This window comes from Cetorhinus maximus, chromosome 5 (genome assembly GCF_964194155.1).
Source record: "Cetorhinus maximus chromosome 5, sCetMax3.hap1.1, whole genome shotgun sequence".
Classification (NCBI taxonomy): domain Eukaryota; kingdom Metazoa; phylum Chordata; class Chondrichthyes; order Lamniformes; family Cetorhinidae; genus Cetorhinus; species Cetorhinus maximus.
In genome coordinates, this window is record NC_135883.1 from 88,734,506 (window position 1) to 88,755,945 (window position 21,440).

At 46.6% G+C, this 21,440-nt stretch overlaps 1 long non-coding RNA gene across 1 annotated transcript in view; it reads left to right on the forward strand.

The window, feature by feature from the left end:
* The first annotated feature begins 300 nt into the window (after positions 1–300).
* The window catches only part of LOC144680792 (uncharacterized), a 129,376-nt gene continuing 108,236 nt past the window's right edge, over positions 301–21,440 (forward strand). The window contains exons 1-2 of the long non-coding RNA XR_013576626.1: positions 301–431; positions 12,736–12,822. This is a non-coding gene — a long non-coding RNA (uncharacterized LOC144680792). The remainder of the gene's footprint in view (positions 432–12,735; positions 12,823–21,440) is intronic.

Here is a 21,440-nt window from a genome sequence, read left to right on the forward strand (position 1 = left end):
GAATTAGGTTCAGCACTAGAAGAGTCCAAGGCAAATAATATATTAAAATTCCTTTAAGGTTTCTCTGTTCCTCCAAAGCCATTTTCATTTCTGCCGCATTACTGCCACTAGTTCACGACTCCACATACAAATCTTGTTACTTCAGGAGGTGGGCAGTTCTGGTGATATTTATAAGGATCCTCAGTCGCTCTCAGAAAGCTTGTGGAGACATTTTTCTTGCATTATATAATGGGCTATTTTTAGCAACTTCGGGGATTTCAGATTTTTTTTTTCTGCTGTGGAATCTTCTGAATTCTTGAGGCTGTTTTGGTAATGTGTTATATTCCTCTTTGGAAACTCTCTGGCAATTCCACTCTGCAGGTGGAGATGGAGGAGCAGCAGAAGGAAGATGCACTCACAGCTCCGGCTGCGAGGAGAACAAATAGAAGCAGGTGAGTTCACACAGATTTTTATCAGCCCAACAGATAGAAGCCCAGCACAACATTCCAGCAGTTTTAAAGTACACAGCTTGCACTTTTGACGGTGAAAGTCAGTTCAGGGACTAAAGGTTATCTGGCTAGAAAAGAAAAAAAGGAAGCAAGACATTGGGAACTGAGAAAACTATGGGACTAGTTCTTGGAGAATGAACTACTTAAGGGGCAGAATTAAGTATATCCATGGAGGGGGATTTTTGGTCATTTTAAAAGTTAAATGAGGAAATTTTTCTGTAGTTTAGAGTATAAATTACCTACTGAAATAGTGTTTATTCAATGTTGCTTTTAGTTTGTTTATGGTAAAGGTCTTAAAACTTGAAACATTGCTGTGTGATCCTTTCAGTTAGTCAATGAAAATTCAAATATCTTTCTAAAAGTTATTGGTCTCAATGGGGACTGTAACTATATATACAGAGGTATATATGTGTGTAGGACTGTGGATGAATTGAAGTGAAATACTGATATTTAAATACTAGCATTAAAAATAGAGGCTGGGAAAAGTAAAATTGTCTTTGATCAGAACTATGGGCGAAATCGTCCCAAGTGTGGTAGCGGGTGGAAAAAAGGTTTTACCCGCCGGCCGCAATAGCGGCTTTTCATGCTGTTTCGTCCTAATCCCGCCGCATTAATTATGCAATCCCGGGAAACACGCCATTTCGATAGCGGGCAGGCTCTCATTCACCCTTCACTCCACCACCTCACCACTTCCTCATGCCGGAAGTCATATTTAAAGTACAGCCACACGCACACCTTCAGTGCTTCGAGCCCAGGACTGCTGCACAGAAGACATGGCCCTGAAAGGCAAGAAAACTGCAGCACTCTGATTCAGTGATGCCTGAATGCAAAAGGAATGCCTTTTGGATGCCATAGAGGCTCACTGTGATGTCATCCACCACTGCTCTGGCGCCAAGAGAAGCAGCAACATCACCAATCTGGTTTTGGAGGCGGTGGCTGTGTTAGTCAGTGCCAACGCCCTTCAAAAGAGGACAGCCACCCAATGCTGAAAAAGGTTGAATGATCTCCATTCTGCCAGGGTAAGTCACTCTTCTCATCACTCTCAACTCACACACTCACAAATCCATCACACATCCACAGGGATCTCACACATGCCAGTTCAAGGAACATTACCATTCACTCTCACACACACCTTCATTGCCCTCATCCCGTCCATGGCACCACTCATGACCCACACATGCCAAGCATCCTTATCATCTGGCCTGGCAGGTGTCCTGCTTACACTCTCTCTACCTGTACTCATGCAGGACAATCTGACACACAATAAGAGAGAGAGGTCGCAGATTGGTGGAGGAATGCCCGACATCAAGGTTCTAACAGTCTTTGAAAATCGAGTCCTACAGCTGGCTGGTGAAGATCTGAACTCTTCCTGTGATGATGGTGAGGTCGGCGCTGCTCTACCAAGTGAGGATCCAGCAATGCAACATCCATAAGACAACCATGCCGTGAGTGATGTTCCTGTTTCACAGGCCACTGCCATGCACTAATTATCTCCCCCTGCTTTTGCAGGAACATCTGGGAAACAGCTGATGAAGCTCATGGGCCAGGTCCTTGACTCAAGCCCCAAAGACATCTCAGAAGAGGAGTCTGCTGAAACCCCAATTGAAGATCCATCAAAGTGCAGCAATGCAGCGACATACACTTCAGTGGAACATCGGTGTAGAGCAGTCTCGGGATCATAACCTGATGCGCATTGCACAAGATCTGTTCCACAGCAGGCGGTAGCAGGGACTTCCCAAGTTTCTGGCATTTAGAGGACTGCTGGAGACCAGAAACCTGCTGAGTCCGAGTCTGATAAGGAGCCTCTGGACCTCAGTTGCTGGAGTGGCAAAGACAAGCTTGGGAACATCAAGACGGGATGTCCGCTGCACTCCTCAGATTGCAAGGCACGATGAAGGAGTCCGTCCGCCTTCACTCTGAGGTGATAGCACCGGCATTGCAATGCACTGAGGTCAATACTGGTAGGATGGCGGCCGCCATGGGGACCTTGGTCCAGGGCGTTGCTCCTACGCTGCTGAACTCCATCGCTGATGCCATAGTTGGCCTCCAACAGTGTCAACACGAGAGGGGCATGGGGGAACTCGATCTCAGTCCAGCTTTCCCTTCTCCTCAAGGAGTCAGCTTGCGGCCCTTGGCACCCACATGGAGGAGGATCAGCAGGTGCACAATCCCGGGGCCATCCATCCAGGTGACTCCGGGGAGTGTCCAGCCCATCTGAATCCCCTCTTCCTGTAACCCCAGCACCTCCAGCACAACAGGCCAAGGAGGGTGCTACTACCACATAGCAGGCCTCTGAAAGCAGGCCGGGGCCTTCCAGGTCACGGCCACCCAGTGGACGCCCATCAAGGTCATCACAGACAGGACAGCAGGCTGCCTCCACCTCCACTGTGTATGTCCAGGGAGCACCAAGGTGTAGCGGCAGGGTTAGGAAGGTTAAGAAGATGTAACTCTTTTAAGAGTCAACCAATTAAACTAAATTAACAAAATAAGGGATAAATCAAGCACAGTCCCTAAGTCAGGTCAGCTGTAAAACCAAGGACAAAGTTTAAAGGAAACTTACAAACATTAAACCAAAATGTGATTAAAGGGGTCAATAAACCACCCCAGTCCCCGCAGTGCCCACCGGGCACAGAAGGCCTTGAGAGTGCCGGCAGACACCGCGTGCTCCCTCTCCAGGGACACCCGGCTGCGAACGTAGCCGCGGAAGAGGGACAAACAATCGGGCAGGACTCCCCCCTCGATTGCCCGCTGCCTGGACCTGTTAATGGCCAACTTGGCCAGGCCCAGGAGCAGGCTCACGAGGAGGTCCTCCTCCTTCCCGACCCCCTTCCGCACCGGGCTAAGAAGATGTAGTTGCACAACCTGGCCATGGGTGTTAATCACATGTACATAATGTTGCCTATGGCTCCTTGTTCTGATGAGAAGTGTTTGTGTCACTCAGGTGTGAAACCTTGGTTGCTGCACAAGATAAAGGCAGGTGTCTCAATCCAGGGCTTATTCCCTGTGCAGTGTGTAACCTTCGGACCAAAATGATGGTCCTGCTTCACACTCACTAGACACATTAATGATGCCTGCACCTCAGTAGCGCTTGTCATTGCTGCCAGAATGCTGTGGGCAGGTTTTACAGAGTTTCATCATTCTCTCTGTGTGCCCTCAACATCTTTGAGGTGGGGCTGACTCCCCCCCACCCCCACATCACTTCAACATCTGTGACTAGTGATGCTGTGCTCCTGAAGAGGTCAGGTGCTGAAGGCTGACAAACAATCACATGCATTTAAAGTTTCATGGCTGCGTCTTTATGATATGACCCTGATCACGGAGCCCAAGCAACCTGCCCTCAGGCAGACAGGAGTCAGACATTCTCAGAGTCCATGTAAAAATCTATTGAGTGTCCTCACTGCATATTGGCATCATCCTCCTGCAATCGAGTGACTATTAAGGCCTCCGCTGCTTCTCCATGACACGAGCATTCTCACAGAGGGTATGTGCGCTGCCATCAGTCAGACTCAAGTCAAACATTCACAGTTGCAATGTGAGGATCTATGGTGTCTCTTCACTACATGTTGTCATTATCTTCCACAAATCTAGCTGCTATGAGGGCCTCCCGAGTGCACCTACCTGTCCGGCCAGTGTAAGGGTCTCATCCCTGTCATCGTCACCTTCAAGGACCTCATCACCCTCATCCCCATTGACATCCTCCTCATCAGAGGAGACAACCAGCTCCTCCATCTCCTCCTCAGCCAGGTCCTCTCTTCGTTGCAGCACCAGGTCGTAAAGGACGCAGCAGGCAACGACAATGCCTGACACCTTCTGAGGACTATTTTGCAGGGCTCCACCAGACTGGTCCAGGCAACAGAACCTCAGCATCCCAATGGTTTGCTCCACCAAGTTGCGAGCTGCAGCATGAGTCTCATTATACCGTCGCTCTGCTGCAGTCTGAGGCCGCCGCACGGGTGTCATCAGCCACGGCCTCTGTGGACCCTGGAAGACGTCAGGGATCTGACACCTACTAAGGATGTAGGAGTCATGGACACTCCCTGGGAACCATGCACAGACCTGCAGGATGCATTTCCACACCAGCTGAACATTCAGCGAGTGGAAGCCTTTGCGGTTGACATAGTTGACCGCTTGTTGCCACAGAGATCTGAGCACTACATGAGTGTAGTTGATGGCACACTGCACCTGTGGGAAACCTAATATCTGGGCAAATCCAATCGCTCTTGCATCCTGGCTTTCCTGGTCCCAAGCGAAATGCACAAAGTTGTGTGCCTTTGTGAAGATGGTGTCCATGACCTCATGGATGCATTTGTGGGTGGAGGCTCACGATATCCCAAGAAGTCACCTGTGGAGCCCTGAAAGGAGCGACTGGCCTAAATATTGAGTGCCATGGTCACTTGCACGGCCACTGGTAGTGGATGCCCTCCACATTCCCATGGCGTCAAATCCTGCAGCAGCTGGCAGATGTGACCGACCAGTTCCCTAGACAGTCTTCGGTGACACTGGTTCTTGGTCATTTGCAGGAATGAACTGCAGTGTCTATAGACCCTGGATCTAGCCAGGTGCCAACCTGTGATGGCTCACTGTGGCTCTTCAGCGGTGTGAGCAGGATCCCCAGCTGCCCTTTCTTCCTGAGGTTTCTGCTCCTCCATCTGCGCAGCCAGGCACCTCTGCCTCTCTCTTCTTCATCTCCGCTCTCTGTAAGCCCTGAGGCATACAGCTAGGTACCAGACTCCATGATCCTGATGTACTCCTCCTACAGAATGAAAGAGAGAGACGCATTGGTTAACTTGGGTGCTTTAAGAAACTCTCCTGGTTAAGTCTGAAGGCCCCTTAATGCATTCCGGAGAGTGCTGGCCACCACTTGGATGGCCAGAGTTTAGTGCGCTGCATGACTGCCTGAAACCTCGCCCACCTCCGTCCCACTCCGCCTGACCGATTGGCGGCAACCTTGCCCATTAGGCTGCATACTGTGCTCTATGGTCAGGTGCAGATATTTTCCTAACCTGCACTGCAAGGCTGCACTGTTAGCTTGAACCATGGGGGAGACTGGTCCAAACCGGGATGATGACATTGCAAGGGGCTGTGAGCGCCTCCACCAGTGACTGCTCCATGGCCAGTTTTAGCAAGAAGACTGTACAATGTGCCCAGTCATCCAACTGTTCTGCAGTCCACTAAAATGCTCATTAGTTTGCAGTTTGTGCCCGAGGGGTGAAGAGCTCTGCAGCATTTGGTGGTATTTTCAGGCCTCTGTGTTGTTTGAGTGGGCGGATAAGCTAGAGGCCTGACTCCAAGCATGTTAATGTGGCTGCACCTGAACTGTCTCAGCTGCAGAGGAATGGTTACTTTATACAAGGTTTCCCTGATGCATGGCCACTTCCCTCCCCACCCACCCCCCACAACACCTCTCCTCCCCCACACATGCTTGCGCACTAACATCAACCGGACTGCAGCCCTTGCCCCACCCCCCGCTTGCCTCAACCTGAGTGCAGCCCTTGCCCCACCCCCAGCTTGCCTCAACCGGAGTCCAGCCCTTGCCCCATCTCCAGCTTGCCTCAACCGGAGTGCAGCCCGTGCTCCCCCACCCTCCAATTTGCCTCAACCACAGGGCAACCCTTGCCCCCCACACCCGCCCACCCCAAACTCACCTCAACCGGAGTGCAGCCCATCCACCCCCTCAATTCGTCTCAACCGCAGTGCAACCCTTGCCCCAACACCGCACTGTCAGCCAGCTGGGAAAAAGCGACTTGCTTGTCCCCTCACCTGAATGTGAGGCCCCTCACCCTTGAGGTCCACCAGGCAACCCTCATGAGCACTGTGCAATGTTACTGTGCACTCAGCTCCGAGTTCCCCTCGAAGTGCAGCTTGCCAGGTGTACGCCTTATAAATACTGTTGTGAAATGCACGCTGACATGCTCAGATAATCCAGCGTGCGAGGCTGATTCTGACAAGCTGGGCTTAAAATGAAATGCAAATGTATTACAATAAAGTTCCCTGCAACCGGTGCCAAGAAGCACTGCCCGCCGTGGATAGGCGGAGTGGACGGTTGCAAACGTGTTTCACAATGGCGTGAAACTGATTTTTGGCCTTCCTATCATATTGTCCACGTATGCCCACCATGATGCCCAATGCCAACGGGCACAGACGCTTCCACCCTAAGATTTATAGCCTGATGTTAGCAGGAAACTCTGATTGTATGAAAATGTTCTTGGGTCTTGGGAAGGGAGTGGGACAATTGATGAAGGGGAAAATTCAAAATGCAACTAAACATATTACACAGTTTTTCCTTTTCAACGATGGGTCTGAAGTTTTTTGTCTTTTGAACAAGTCCCTTAAAAAGTTACAGCTGCAGTAAAATTATGCATGAATGTAAATTAAATATGCAAATACCTGCAATTTCAGCAAATAATGTCCATACAGCCAAAATTAGATGTCTCTGTAAAGGCGCACACCAGGGACCTATTATTGCAGTTTCGTGGAGGAAAATACTGCCCCTAAAGGTCAAGTTTCAAGCATGTTAATTTAAAAGAATTTTAAATGCATGTTAATTATTCAGCATACATTTTGTCATGTGATTAATTGCATTGTGCTGTTATACATAACAGATGCTAGAAATTGTTTCATAAAATAATTGAATACATTTAGAGTACTGACAATGGAAAAAAATCTGGCCACTAATCCTTGGACAAGGCTCAACAATTAACTGACTTGAACGCAAATTAATTTAGCAGCCAATTATTGTCAAACTCTTCTAAGTTTATTCAAGAACAGAGCAGATGCTAAAGTTACAATAATTCATTGTAACTCTTTATTTGTAGGAATATTCCTAATTGCAGCTCTGTCTCTTTAATGGGTTCAGTGGTAGTACCATTTCTGAGATCAAAATTGTTTGCCTTAATTTATTTTTATCTTCAGTCAACAAATGTTTCCAAATGGTAATTTGCATGTGACACAAGACAAGCAATGAAAAGGTGCTTTTTATTTATCAAATGAATCAATCCTAAATAATTTCTTTCCTAAACTGTTCCTTATTCTGATTATTGGGATCAATGTCATAGGATCATTGCTATAGATTTGAAAGACGGCAGTGTTCCAAAAATCCTTAACCTTTGTGCAAGTGATCTTTTGGAAACTGAGCTTTAAATAGTTATCCAATATTAATCAGAATATTATAATCAAACAGGAATCTGCAGGCATTATGTAGCCCAAAGAAACAAACTATAATAATGGAGCTTTTATAATTATTGGCCCTAGATTCCTTTAAGTAGATACAGATGCAAAGGGAAAGACTAACTTGTAAAATGCTATTGTCTGCCCCTGGCTACTGGGACTGAATTCATTTCAGAATATTGGGCTGAAGGCTTCCTCTTTCTGATGGTATCAGCCCTAAGTGAAAGTCCATAACCAAAACAACTGCCTTTATAATTCCTTTGATTTTAAAATTATGTCTCTCATTATTATTCAGAAGCAACTAAATTGAAATTAAATAATTTTGTATAGTACATAGTTTGGAGGTTGTTGAAGTATTCAGCACTTACTGTTTATGTAACATTCGCCTAGATTAAACAGAAATGAGGCTTCATGAGACAATCATAACATGGAGAAAAGGAGTGTTAAGATGCTTAAGAAAGAAAGACTTGCATTAATATTGCTGAGAAAAGAGACATGTCGAAACTTTTCATCTTGCACTCATCCGGACACCTTGCAAGAATACCAAATATAAAGGTATGCTGTATGCGAAGAGAGTGCTGATTGGTTGGCAAGCGGACTCTGAGGTGTTTCCATGGAGAATGCACCAATTGATGGTGACTGGCAGTTAACTGCTAAGTATTGTTTTAAATTTAACCCAGACCACTTGACCCTGCTTGGTCAAGGCATTGTCCTGAGGAATTAGTCAGCAAATGGCTATGACTTATTTTGTTTAGCTGAAACAGGTGCAATGTGTGTACATGTTTTTTTTTTCTGTCTGCAAAGAACGGGGCACTGTGTATTAATATATGTAGCTTCCTGTATATGAATACTGCAGGCTTGCTGGTTTTTTTTATTTAAAGGTCAGGATATTTAAATGACTTGACAGTTTGACAGTTCCACTGAGTTTATCCACTTTTTACACACATTCGTGTCTACCCTTAACAATCCCAAAGGGTACCTGACCTCTTCCAAAGGGTACCTGACCTCTGCCAAAGGGGTACATTGTCTCTTCAAAGAACTCTGGCAGAATGAGATCATTCTCTCAAATGCCTAAAACCCACGAATCACGTTTCAGAAACCTGGGTGACAAAAATTGCTTCTGTCTGAAGGCAGCTGCACTTCTGAATGTGAGCTGTGAATGTGTGTAATACATCACAAACCTGTTCACGACCACCCCCCACCACCCCACCTCCCATCCCGCCACCGCCACCCCTGTGGAACTGGTGGGTGCCAGTTTAAGGAAGGATCTTCCGGATCCCAGGCTCCAGCACCATTTTGGCTAAGGCATGGGACCCTTCTGGCTTTGCAAAAATCCAGGCCTAGATTATTGTACATTTGTATTCATAGCCCTACATCTAATCTCTTTGTAACAGTTCTGAGCTGTCAATCAAACTGAAACCTCCAGGCCCCCACTGTGATAATGACAGGTTGTGGGAGCAGTCAAGCAGTCCAAATCCCATAATGATAGCCTTCAAGCTTATGTCAACAAAAATCTATTGATATTGAAGCACTGATTTTTTTCAACTGTAGACTGGCTGGTTTTTTTTCAATGTTAAAAGGGCAGGTTATTTAAAAGATCTGACAGCTTGACAGTTCCATAGACTTTATCTACTTTTTACACACATTCATGTATACTCTTAACAATCCCAAAGGATACCTGACCTCTCCCAGAGGGTACCTGACCTCTGCCTATGGGGTGCCTTGTCTCTTCAAAAAACTCTGGCAGATTTAGACCTTTCTCTCAAATGCCTAAAGCCCATGAGTCATGTTTCAGAAACCTGGGTGACCAAAATTGCTTCTGTTTGAAGGCAGCTACACTTTTGAATGTGAACTGCAAATGTGTGGGCAGGGTTTTGAGTTCGGCATGCGGGTGTGGTCGGTGGGCCTGGGAGTGGCCGGGAAATGGGCTGCCAACTGCGATCGGCCCCTGACCGTGATTTCGCAGGCTGGCCAATGTGAAAGTTACCCTGAAATGCTCAGCACTGCCAGGGTGGGGGGCGGGAGGAGGGTGAGTGCTGAAGTCAGCATGGGCGCAGGGGAGTGCAGAATGAAAGCTCGCTGAAGGCAGAGAGCTGTCTCAGGGAGCTGAAGAAATCAAAAGCTATGAATAAAGATTTTGAAATAAATGTCCACAAATCAGAATCAGTCACCTGGACATCTGGCTGATGAAAATTCTGTCCAATCATTTTTATTTTTTTAAATTAATATCGGAAACCTCAAAACCTCATCCCACCCTTGGATGAGGCAAGTGCGCAATGCCACCGGGATGCTCGCCCGATGTCGTCGTGCGCTATTTCACGCTCGAGTGGGTCTGGCATGTGCCTGCACGCCAGGCAAAAAATTCTGCCCTGCGTAATACATCCCAACCCTGTTCACCATTGCACCCCTCCTCACACCCCATCCCCCAGCTCCACCACCCCACCCTAGCGAAACTGGAGGGTGCCAGGTTCAGGAATGGGACTTCTGCTTTCCAGGCTCTGGTGCCATTTTGGCTAAGGCACAAGACCTTCCTGCTTTGCAAAAATTCAGACATAGGTTATTAGTGTGAGGTGCTGGTTAAGGGATAAATGTTGACCATTGGGAGAAGTACCTTGCTCTACTTCAAATAGTGCTGCGGGATCTTTTACCAGCGCCTGAGAGGGCAAATGTTGCTGAAATTTAACCTGTCATTCAAACCACTTAGGTAGTTTAAGGTTAATATTGCATTAAGAAACTTTTCCAGGTATTTGGAAAGTTTGATCATTTAATATTAATGTTTATTTAATTGTCTTCAGTTCTTGTACTGAAATAAAGTGGTTGGGTGAGGCAGACAATGGTTAATGTGAACCTGCTGGCAATCTAAACATTAAAGCTAACCTAACCTGAGATATGATTAAGAATGCATATGTATGCTACTCTTCACAAAAGTGTGGAAAATTCTAAACAGATTAATGAATTGTGCCAACTAACTATTAACATAATTGTTGATTAATTCAATGTGAGGTGTTCTGTTAAGATTCAATTAAATATTAGATGGAAAATGCAAAGAAGCAGTAAGCACCATCTGTGTTAGGTTACTGCTGATGGCAACATACCACAACCAGTGGCTAATAGCATTATTACACACAAGATTCAGATCTTAATGGTTGTGGAATAAAATTGTGGTTTAAGATAGCTCTTTTTACAGACGTGAACAATTGTTTTGATTTTTGTGTTTTATCCCTTCTAAAGGGAAACAATAACAATCAGAAAAAATACAAAATTGAGTTTGAAATGAAAGCTGATATAATGAATGGTTAGTGTAGCAGACTGTACAAGTAGCTCCCTAAATTGATTGTTTTTTCCATTGATCAAAGATTAATTCTATTGTAAATGCATAAATTAGGAGAGAGATAAGCAAGGAACAATAATACAGAGAGGTTTATATTATAACACAAGGAGAAGGAGTGATTCCTTCCAACAACAGTTCTGAGTAATCAAGACAACAACAAGAACTTTTATTTATACAGCACCTTTAACATAATCAAATGTTCCAAGGTACTTTACTGGAGCATTATAAAACAAAGTATGCCACTGAGCCACATAAAGAGATAATAGGGCAGATGTCCAAAAACTTGGTCAGAGGTATATTCAAAGGAGTGTTTTAAATGAGGAATGTGAGATAGAGAGGTGTAGGGAAGATATTCCAGAGCTTAGGGCAGTGGCTACTGAAGGCATGGCCACCAATGGTAGAGCAATGAAAGTTGGGGATGCTCAAGAGGCCAGAATTAGAGAAGCCTAGATATCTCAGAAAGTTGTGGGGCAGGAGGAGACTACAGAGACAGGGAGAGGTGAGGCCATGGAGGGATTTGAAAATGAGGATAGCAAATGGGCCAAAGGCCACCACTTTTGGACCTGAAAAGTACCCGGTCTACCACAATTTAACTTGGAAAGGAAAAGTATCTCAAAAATTTGAACAACAGGATAAGCACACTATGTCATGCTGCTACTATGCAGTAGCTATGCAAGTGATATTTTCCACTAACTGAATGTTGCCATCAGTCCAAAAAGATGCTCTGCCTACCACACAATTGAACAACTTTGTGTATGAATTTCAGTGTTGGTGTGATGTCAGGTACGTAGGTCATATGCCTTACAATTGGCTGATCAAATCAAACAGCATTTTGCTTTGGTTGTTTGTAATAGGTAGAGCACAAACCGTACTCAATCAGCCTGTGCTTACAAAACCCAAAACAAAACACCTTCTGTTAGGTGTGATTCTGCAATTGGACAACACTTGCTGAACAACCCTAATAGCTATACTAACAACCAATCTAAGAGAATCAGTCTAGCTCATAATGTGGTTCATTTACTCTTGCCAGAAGCGACATACATTCATATGCAGGGATCTGTTCTCTGCAAACAGAAAGAATATGTCCAAGCCTTGCCCCTTTTTTGAAATTACCTGGAGCTTGGGGAGCCTATGGTTCCCCATTGCTTTCTCCATGGCAATGCCTTGCCAACCAATCAACACCCTTTTCTCCTGTGGTATAAATTGTTGTGATCGTTTGACGTTTGGCATTCTTGTGTTTTTCCTGATGAGTGCAAGATTAAAAGCTTCTGCAATGTCTCCCTTTTCAGCAATAACTATAGGACCTAGACACAATGCAAAGGAAATGTTCATAGACCTGAGCACAGCAGCAAGAGGGAGTACAGTTCTTCATTTCTAGTGCATTTCACCTGGCAACAGCCCAACGTCCTTTCTCCCCCACCCTCCCTGCACCATTGATTCCTTTGAACACTTCCTTCCCTGCATTATATCCTCTTGCACCAACCATAAGGGGACATTGAAACCTTTCTTCTCATTCTAAATGCATGCTCACGGGTAGCATATTGTCTTCACTGCTGACAGGGACAGCAGAATAGTCAAGGCTGAGGTTGCTAGATTTTTGGACTCTCAAGGGAATCAATTGGTGATTGGGGGGAAAGTGGAGTTGAGGTTGAGGAGCAGGCATGAGCTTATTAAATGGTGTAGCTGGCTTGAGGGGCCAAATAGCCTAGTGCTGCTCCTATTTTATTTTGTTTTATGTTCTTATGACAGCCTGCTGTTGCTGTTTCTCCTTCTCTTCATGCAACCCAATCAAAGTAGCAGGAAAAGCCTTCATCATGGCTCGTGTGCTGATTGAAGGTATGTAAACAGAATAAATGCAGAAGAAAGCAACCTCCAAGACAGACTTTCCGAAGAATCCAAAAAACTCAAGAGCAAGAGAGGGGGAAGAATGTCAGTGAATGTGTTGCAGTGTGTTGGTTGGTAGTATGTGGAGACAGCAAGAGGTGGGAATGAGGCTGGCATTATTGCAAAGTGTGTGAGGGTGAGTTGGAGTATCTGAATGCAAGGTCCGAGTCCTGAATAATAGGGACTGATAGGGTGCGGTGTTTTGCTCAGCATGAGAGGATATTGTGGATATGAGGTGTCAAATGAAGATGCATGCACTGACCTTAACCATCCTCACACAGTCATTGAACTTTGTTGCCAGGCCTTCGGTCCAGACTCCTTGCATTGACCGCCCTGACCATCCCTTAATGGTCTCCTAGCCTCTTGTGGAAACATGGCCTCTCTTTTCCTGTTAACCGCAATGCCACATGCCTCTGTGAATCCGGGAACCCTCTCTCTGCTCTGTTGCTCAATTTACCATTTTACCAAATGTAGAAAATTGCAGTACTGGCGGTCAACAGCATCTTCCTTTCAGTCAATGCAGCTCCTCTTTAAGAAGGACAGACTGTCTTTAAGATCTAGAAGTTAGCTGGAACACATGCTAGTTTTGCATTTCATCAGGCCCTTTGTTGTGCTTGCAACAGCTAATAACACAGTCAAATCATGCAACTGAGGAGGCACCATGAGGTTTGCATGCTGCTTGCCCTAGTGAAACTAGACGTGGGATGATTCCAAACCCCATGCCTGAAAATGGGGGCAGATCAAAGTTCCTCCTGAGTCGTGCGGCCCGAAAGGTTCCCATGCAAGCCATGCACAAGTCAGCCTCTTTAACTTACTGCCTGTGCAAAGCCAGGCAAACAAAATTTAAAGGTGCCTTGCTCTTAAACAAATCGCCCCCAATAATTAGAGCATACACTGGTGCAGACCAATTTTTAGCCTCTATTCCATACTTAATAGCTGAGCCTTAAGTGAATTTTGGACAACCTCAATTCACTTGTTAATGGGTCTAAGACAAAGGGGTCATCAATAACTCATTATTAGTTTACGATAAATTGGTAATGAGAATATCCACTGTGAGAAATGGAAGCATCATGATGATTCAGTAGAATGCTGGGCCAATATTGAGAAATGTATAAGACCAAGGGAAATAATTTCCTCTGTGTCTGTCTGATGCTATAACTGACTCCAGGGAGTGCTGAATGTTGGCTGTGGGTGAGAAAGTGTTTCTGCTCCAGAAAGACTATTTATTTTGCAGACGAAGCACACTTTGATCCCTCAGTATTAATTATTCTGTTATTAAGCTGTAACTATTGAACTTTCATTACCTTCAGATTATAAGAGTGCCATGTAATCAGGTTGTTGAAGAAAATTTGCATCCCTGACAACTAATCTTCCTTTGATTATCCCTTCCCCCACCTTACATTTTATTGCCATAACTAATCAAAATAACATACCAAGACTCTATATATCAAAACACTAAATTGAGTATAAAAAAATAAATGTATTATGCACCTAGCAAAGCTATTTTTCAAGCTGTTACAGAAACCACAAAGCACATTTTATGGCCTCATGGAGTGCTAAATTCCAAGCACCTCACCCCAGCTGTTTTCCATTAGCATGCCAGTCCCAGTGGTATATCTGGCAGACAGCAGTTCATTATAAGCTGCAAGCACTATGTGTAGGGATTCTGTATATTTCACACTCGGAGTTTCTCACCTCTAAATTTTAAGCATGACTCTGCTCTTTTATATTACTAATCTGTCAATTTGAACAAACCTAATGGCTTGTCAACTAATTCCATTATGCACACTGGTTTTGGATATCTGTTCTCATTCCTGAGGGATTAGCCATTTCCTATGATTAGGATGGAGGAAATGAAGTGAAGGAGTAATCATAGAAAGGGAGTGAAAGGTATAAGCTTACATAACTCAAAAGCACAGGCAAAAGGAATGGATCTGGTTGTCTCTTGCTTATTTGTCATAAATTAAATGTGCACAAGAATACTTGAGTAGTCAGCCAAATTCCAATAGAGCTGCTTTTGCTTTCTTACTCATTGTTTGTGTTTCTATCAATCGAAAATGTAATGTACAAAAGTAATTGGTTTTAGCTAGAAGTCATTTGTGTGAACAAAGGAAATAATTTATCTTTGTATGGTATCTTTCACAATATCCCAAGTCATATCACAGCCAATGAACAATTTTTGAAGTTTAAGCACTGTTGTAATGTAGGGAAACCTGGCAGCCAATTTATACAGAGCATGATTCCACAAACAATGAAATAAATGATCAGGTAATCTGTTTTGGTGATGCTTGTTGAGTGATAAATATTTTTTATCCATTTACGGGATGTGGGTATCACTGGCTGGGCCAGCATTTATCGCCCATCCCTAATTGCCCTTGAGAAGGTGGTGATGAGCTGCCTTCTTGAACCACTGCAGTCCATATGATGTAGGTACACCCACAGTGCTGTTAGGGAGGGAGTTCCAGGATTTTGACCCAATGACAGTGAAAGAATGGCGATATATTTCCAAGTCAGAATGTTGAGTGGTTTGGAGGGAAACTTCCAGAATACCAAGAGAATGCCCCTATTTTTAATCAACTGATGCTGAGGCCATTTTTTTATACTAACCTGAGGGGACAGAAAGGTCCTCAGTTTAATATCTCCTTCAAAAAATAGCACCTCCTTAGCACAGCAGAAGTGTCAAATAACGTGCTTAAATCTCCAGAGTGAGCCTTTGATTCACAACCTTGTGGCTTAGCCGAAAATGCGAACTTTGACCCAAGACTAACTGAACTGAAACTCAGAAACTTAATTAATGCAATAAATGGGATTTTAATTATGGAAAATATGCATTTATCTTGTGTGGCAGTATTATTTTATCATGCACGTTTACTTAGATGAACGTTGGAATTTTGCATGTATGCAGGGCGGAATTTTCCATGCCTGTTGGTGTCGAGAGTCACGGCAGGTGTGAGCGGACAATATGGCAAGAAGGCCAAAAATCAGTTTCACCTTGTCGTGAAACCAGTTTGCAATCGTCCACTCCGCCCATCAATGGTGGGCCACCTTTCCTGCCACCACACATCAGGAACATCATTTTAATACATCTGCGTATTATTATAAGCCCTGCTCGCCAGAATCATCCCCCATGTCAAATTTACTGCCCACGTCGGTTGGGAAACACACCGGCCCAGGAAATGCAGAAGTCAGAACTTACTGTCAGGGCCTTGGTCATATTATGGACATCCAAGGAGCAGAAGATGCCGGATCCCTACAGCAACCAGACCCTGGAGGAACACATGCATCGCATTCTTGGTGGATTCCAAAGGACATGGCTCCGCCACAAAGCAGCTCACAGAAGGTGGAAGGTCACCATTGAGGGCCTGCTTCAGGACATCAGTGTCTTAGCCATGGTCTGCTATGGACGATTGTCAAAGGGGGGAGAGGAAGGTCCAGCTGTGATTTGGAGAGGAAGGTGTATCGGGAGACTGGTGGAGGAAGGTCTAAGTTTGACTGGGAGAGGAAGGTGTACCGCGAAGGGTGCAGAGTGAGGTTGGGAGTGGGGGAACGATGGTTTCAGGGGTTGGTGAGGTTGGGAGGGAGGGAACGATGGTGTTGGGGGGGTGGTGAGGATTGTGGGGAGGGAGTACAGGGTGGAGGAGGGTGCAACAGGGGAGAATGCGGCAACTGAGGAGGTAGGTGTAAGGGTGGTGGAAGGTGTAATGTAAGGAGTTCGGAAGGGGGAAGGCATTCGGAGGGGGGCAGGGCTTCGGTTGGAGGAAGGAGTTTGGGGGGGCAGGGCAAGTCCTCGGTGGGGAGGAAGGATTTGGGAGGGGGAAAGGAGCCCAGGGGAAGGAAGGGATCCGGTGGGAGGAAACATTTCACAGGAAGAAAGGAGTCCAAGGGGGAGGAAGGACCCCCAGGGGAGGAAGGGCTAAGGGTGGAGGAAGGAATAAGGGGGGAAGAAGAAGTAAGGGTCAGTAAGGGGGGTGATGTCCAGGGGTCTGTGGAGTCGATGACTGCCTCCTGAGGAGCAAAATGAGAATGGGCATGGTAGGACGGAATGGTGAGAATGAGAGATGGCAGAGTGAGCCAGTAGGGGGGGCAGTGTGAGGGTGCGATGGTAATAGTAGAAGCAACGGTGAGGGTGGTTGTTGGGGACTCAGAGGTAGACACAGACCCTGGGGGTGGGAATGAGGAAGTCAGGGAGGTCAATGTGGATGGAGACAGAATTTTCAGGAAGATGGGGATTGTGCACTTTCACCTGGACATCCTGGAAAGACAAGGGTTCTAGCTGGTAGGTGACAGTGGGGAGGTGGAAGGTGATGCCAGGGGGTCAATAGTGATGGGGGAAAGGACATGTGTGACTGCGTAATTGGAAAGGACAGGGCGGTTGAAGCCACACTTCACTACTACCATCTTGCAAAATCGAAAGTGAACGGAGAGGGTAGGGCAGGAATAGGTGGTCAGTGGGTGGACGGAGATGCAGGTCAGCTCAGATGGACAACTGAAAGAGAACCCCAGCAGGCAGCATTGAAAATGCTCAGGACATTGAGATGATGAAGATAGAGGAAGGATCCATGTGTGTGGGAGAATATTTACACAAGACTCCAAAAGGCCCTGCCACACACACACTTCTTCCTCCAGAGTTACTCGTAGGCCACTGTGTTCAGCTGAATTGCTAGTGGGAAGGAATGCAAGGGGAGCACTTGCAAAGCCTGTAAATGAACCTGAAAGACACCATCACACATTATTCAGTAAAGGTGAATATATTTTCAGATTATAAAGTGTCAACATGTGTTCATTCATGCAACAACTAGTGATCAGAAATTCTTAACTTTTCTAGGCCTACCACTTCTTCTAGGTGCTGCCCTGACATCCGCAGCAGGGGTGGAGGCATCCTGTGCAATGGTTGGCCATGTAGCCTCTGATGACTACAGCGTGGGTCCTCTGCAGAGCCGAGGCCTTGAAGGCCCTGGCTTGCTTTGGCTGTCCTCCTGTGAGCCAGAGGCACCCTCTATGGTGGCAGAGAATGAGGCTGAGGGGCCCACAGGCAAAGGGGACCCTGAGAGAGAGTATAGCCTCTAAGATTACTGAGTGGATGACCCAGGGGTGTCCAGCTGCTGCTCCTCCTCCCTTCGGGGGCCCAAAGGCCCCGGCCTGAATCCCTGAGGGGAAGGAACACCTGGAGGAACGTCGATGGGGTGCAGGCCTGCATGCATCCCTGCATTCTGCTAGACCATGGTCACCATAGCATCCACCATCCTTCTCATGGAGACCTCCATATGTGGACATATGGGCACCACTTCATTAGAGAGCAGGTGGAGGCACTCTTTTGACTCGCATCCCACTATGTTGAGGGCTTCCAGCAGCTCTGTGTGATGTTACCCCACCTTCTGCTGACTCTCCAGAGTGAGTTGGAAGGCCTAATCCAAAGGCTCATCATCTGACCCGGACCTCACAGATGCCTCTTCCCCAGCAGTTCTCCTCCTGCTGGGGGGCTTGGCTGAACCTGCCTCCTCCTGCTGTGGACACGTGTCCATGAGGTGACCACCCGATTCTGAACCCGAGCCTGCTCTAGACCTAAGCCCCACTGAGGTGTGTGTCTCTGCGCTGGTGGAGGTTGTGGGTAAGCACTGTGATGGGTCTTCCTGGCTGCTTATTTCCACATCTTCAAAGGAGGAGGTGTCTTCTTGGCTGGAGGTGAGGACCTGGATGGAGCTGAGGGACTGGTTGCCTGAGTGTATCAGTCGCTAGGCAGAGCTCCCTGTGAGCCAAAGCAGAGGTAATTAGTGCTTGGCAGCAAGTCAAAAGCAGGAGAGAGAGCACTCACAGTTTTGTTGAGAGAGGGAATATGTGGTGCAGGATCTTCACAAGGGTGTTTGCCACCAACCACACCGTCACCACTGGCATGGTCCACGTCCTACACCAATTAGTGCGATAGCACACTCCTCAAAGTGAGTGAGGGGCCTAATGTGAGCCACTGAACAGGAATGAAGATCTGAGCTTGAGAGGATATGAGCCGGATGGAGATGTGGAGTGTGTGTGTGTTAGTGGTGTTGTCCCTTGAGGTGTGAGATCCCTGTTCTGCACTGAGTGGCTGTCCTCTTTTGAGGGGTGTTTGTGCTGACCACTGCAGTCACTGCCTCCCATGCAGGATTGGTGATCTTGCTTCTGACAAGGGGGTAGAGGACATTGCAGCGGCTCTCCACTACATCCAGTGGGCGCTTCAGAGAGGCGTTGCTAAATCTGGGGGCAGCATGTTTCCTCCCTTTGGCAGCCATCAGTTCGCTTCCTATCCCTAGAAGAATGATAGCTCTGTACAGTGGCAGCCTTTAAATATCGCAACCGCTTAACTGAAGGCCTGAGGTGACGGTGGGCGAGCAAATGAGAGGACGCCCCGCCAGCAGCCCGGTGTGTTTCCCGGGAATTCATGATTAATGAGGTGGGATTGGGATGATGCGGTGTGATAAACTGCCATTGCAGACTGCAGGGAAAATATTCTTTTTCCTGCCCACTACCACACTTAGTGCAAATTGGGACAATTCCACCCGTGGGGTCATTTTATGTACAACTCTGTGCGTGTGTGTATGTGCGCTCATCTATCACACACCTCTGTTTATGTATATTGCTCTCTCAGCTTTTCCTTTGTTACATGGGGTCACCACAATGCTGGTTGATCATTCCTTCCTATTAACCTTCATCTTTTGGATTTGGCAGGCGGATTTTACAGCCAGAGGCCCTCCCCACCACTGGCTGGGGACCAGCACTGGTACACACTAGCTTGCCTGCACTAATGGCTGGATTCTTTCATGGCCAACAAGTCCTGGAGTTGGTCTTGAATCCAGGGCCTTCTGGCTCAGGGGATGGGATGGCTAACCACTGAGCGGCACCAGCTCCTACCTACATGTATTTGTGTATGTGTTTGTGTATTTTTGTGTGAAGTGCACAGGTCTGGTGTTGTTGATTTGTGACAGGCACAGAGGAGCCCAGCTCCTCACCTTTATATAGCAGATTCACCTAATGAGCAGCTGAGCCTAGAACGTTTGTTAAATTTGATTTTTCAGGGTTTGAGTTAAGTTCCCAGTCAGATTGACAATAGTTACAGAACCTGTAAAGAGAGTTTATTTAGTGGAATTGTCACAGATTTGCACAAAGTGCAGGAGTAGGTGGGAGAAAGGCGATTTTACCCGTCGGCTGCAATGGTGAGTTTTCATGGCCGATTGTCACATCCCCACCTCATTAATTATGCAGCCACAAGAAACATGCTGTCTCGCTGGCAGCGGCCTCCAATTTTCCCGCCATGCTGTTACCTCGCCATTTCCTCACTCAGGGTGCCATATTTAAACTGCGGCCACGCTCACACTTCTCAATGCTTGAGCTCAGGAAGACATGGCTGCAAAAGTCAATAAGAGTGCAGCCCCCAATTCAGTGATGCACCCCTGGGAAACCTTCTGGACACCATGGAGGCCCACCACGATGTCCTCTACCCCCACCCTGGCCACAGGAAGCCCATCACTGTCACCACTCCGGCTTCAGAGGCGGTGGCACAGGTGGTCAGTGCCAATGCTGTAAGTGACAGGTCGGCCATCCAGTGCAGAAAATGGGTGAATGATCTCATCCGTGCCGCCAGGGTAAGGCAACCATCTCAACACTTTCAACTCACACACTCACAAGGTCATCATTCATTGGCATCTCACTCACTGCCAGCTCAAGGGACATCACCACTCATTCTCTCATACACACCCTCACATCTCCATCTGGCCTCATCTCCCTGGACACTGCCTCCTCAGCCCTCACCATCTTGAGGCCACTTGCACAGATCAACATGTGGCCCACCTTGGGATACCTCATTTCCCCAGTACAGCCCTCGTCCTGCAGCCTCTTCCCTTGCGTGATGCCACTTCTCCCACTTCCCCAAGCAAGCCCTAGCCCTGCAGCCATTGAAAAGCCATTCCCGCCTTATGGCTGGTCTGGTAGGTAGAGACCTGCCCGCGGTAGAGACCTACCTGTATGCCCCTCTAAAAGTGATATGGTGCTGCCTGCGAAGCCTGGTGCTGATAACTGTGAGTACTGCTCGAAGCAAGGTTGGCAAATAAACCTCGAAGTCCCGAGTGAAGTGCAGCTCCCCAGGCGCATGTCATTTATGTACAGTTATAAAACACCTCAGCATGATCCAGTATGGGGGGATGATTCTGGAAAGCAGGGCTTATAATGAGCTGCTAAAGTATTGAAATTAGCTTCCTGACGTGTAGCAGTGGGAAACGCATCCCACCATTGATGGGTAGAGCGGACAATCCCAAACTGATTTCACAACAGTGTGAAATCCATTTTTAGCCGTCTCGCCGCATTACACCCTTTCCTGCCCACCATGATGCCAACAAGGCTGGAAAATTACAGCCTCATTGTGGATCCTCAGTTTCGACTTTTAAAAAATGAACTTTCAATTATCATTTTGCATCAAAATTCTAGTTCTAAGCAAAATACAGTTCATTCAGAAAATCATGCAAGCAATATTTGATGACTACTGTAGATATACATATATCCATGTGCTACCTGTGAATTTATTATGATTGTACAAAGCATTATTT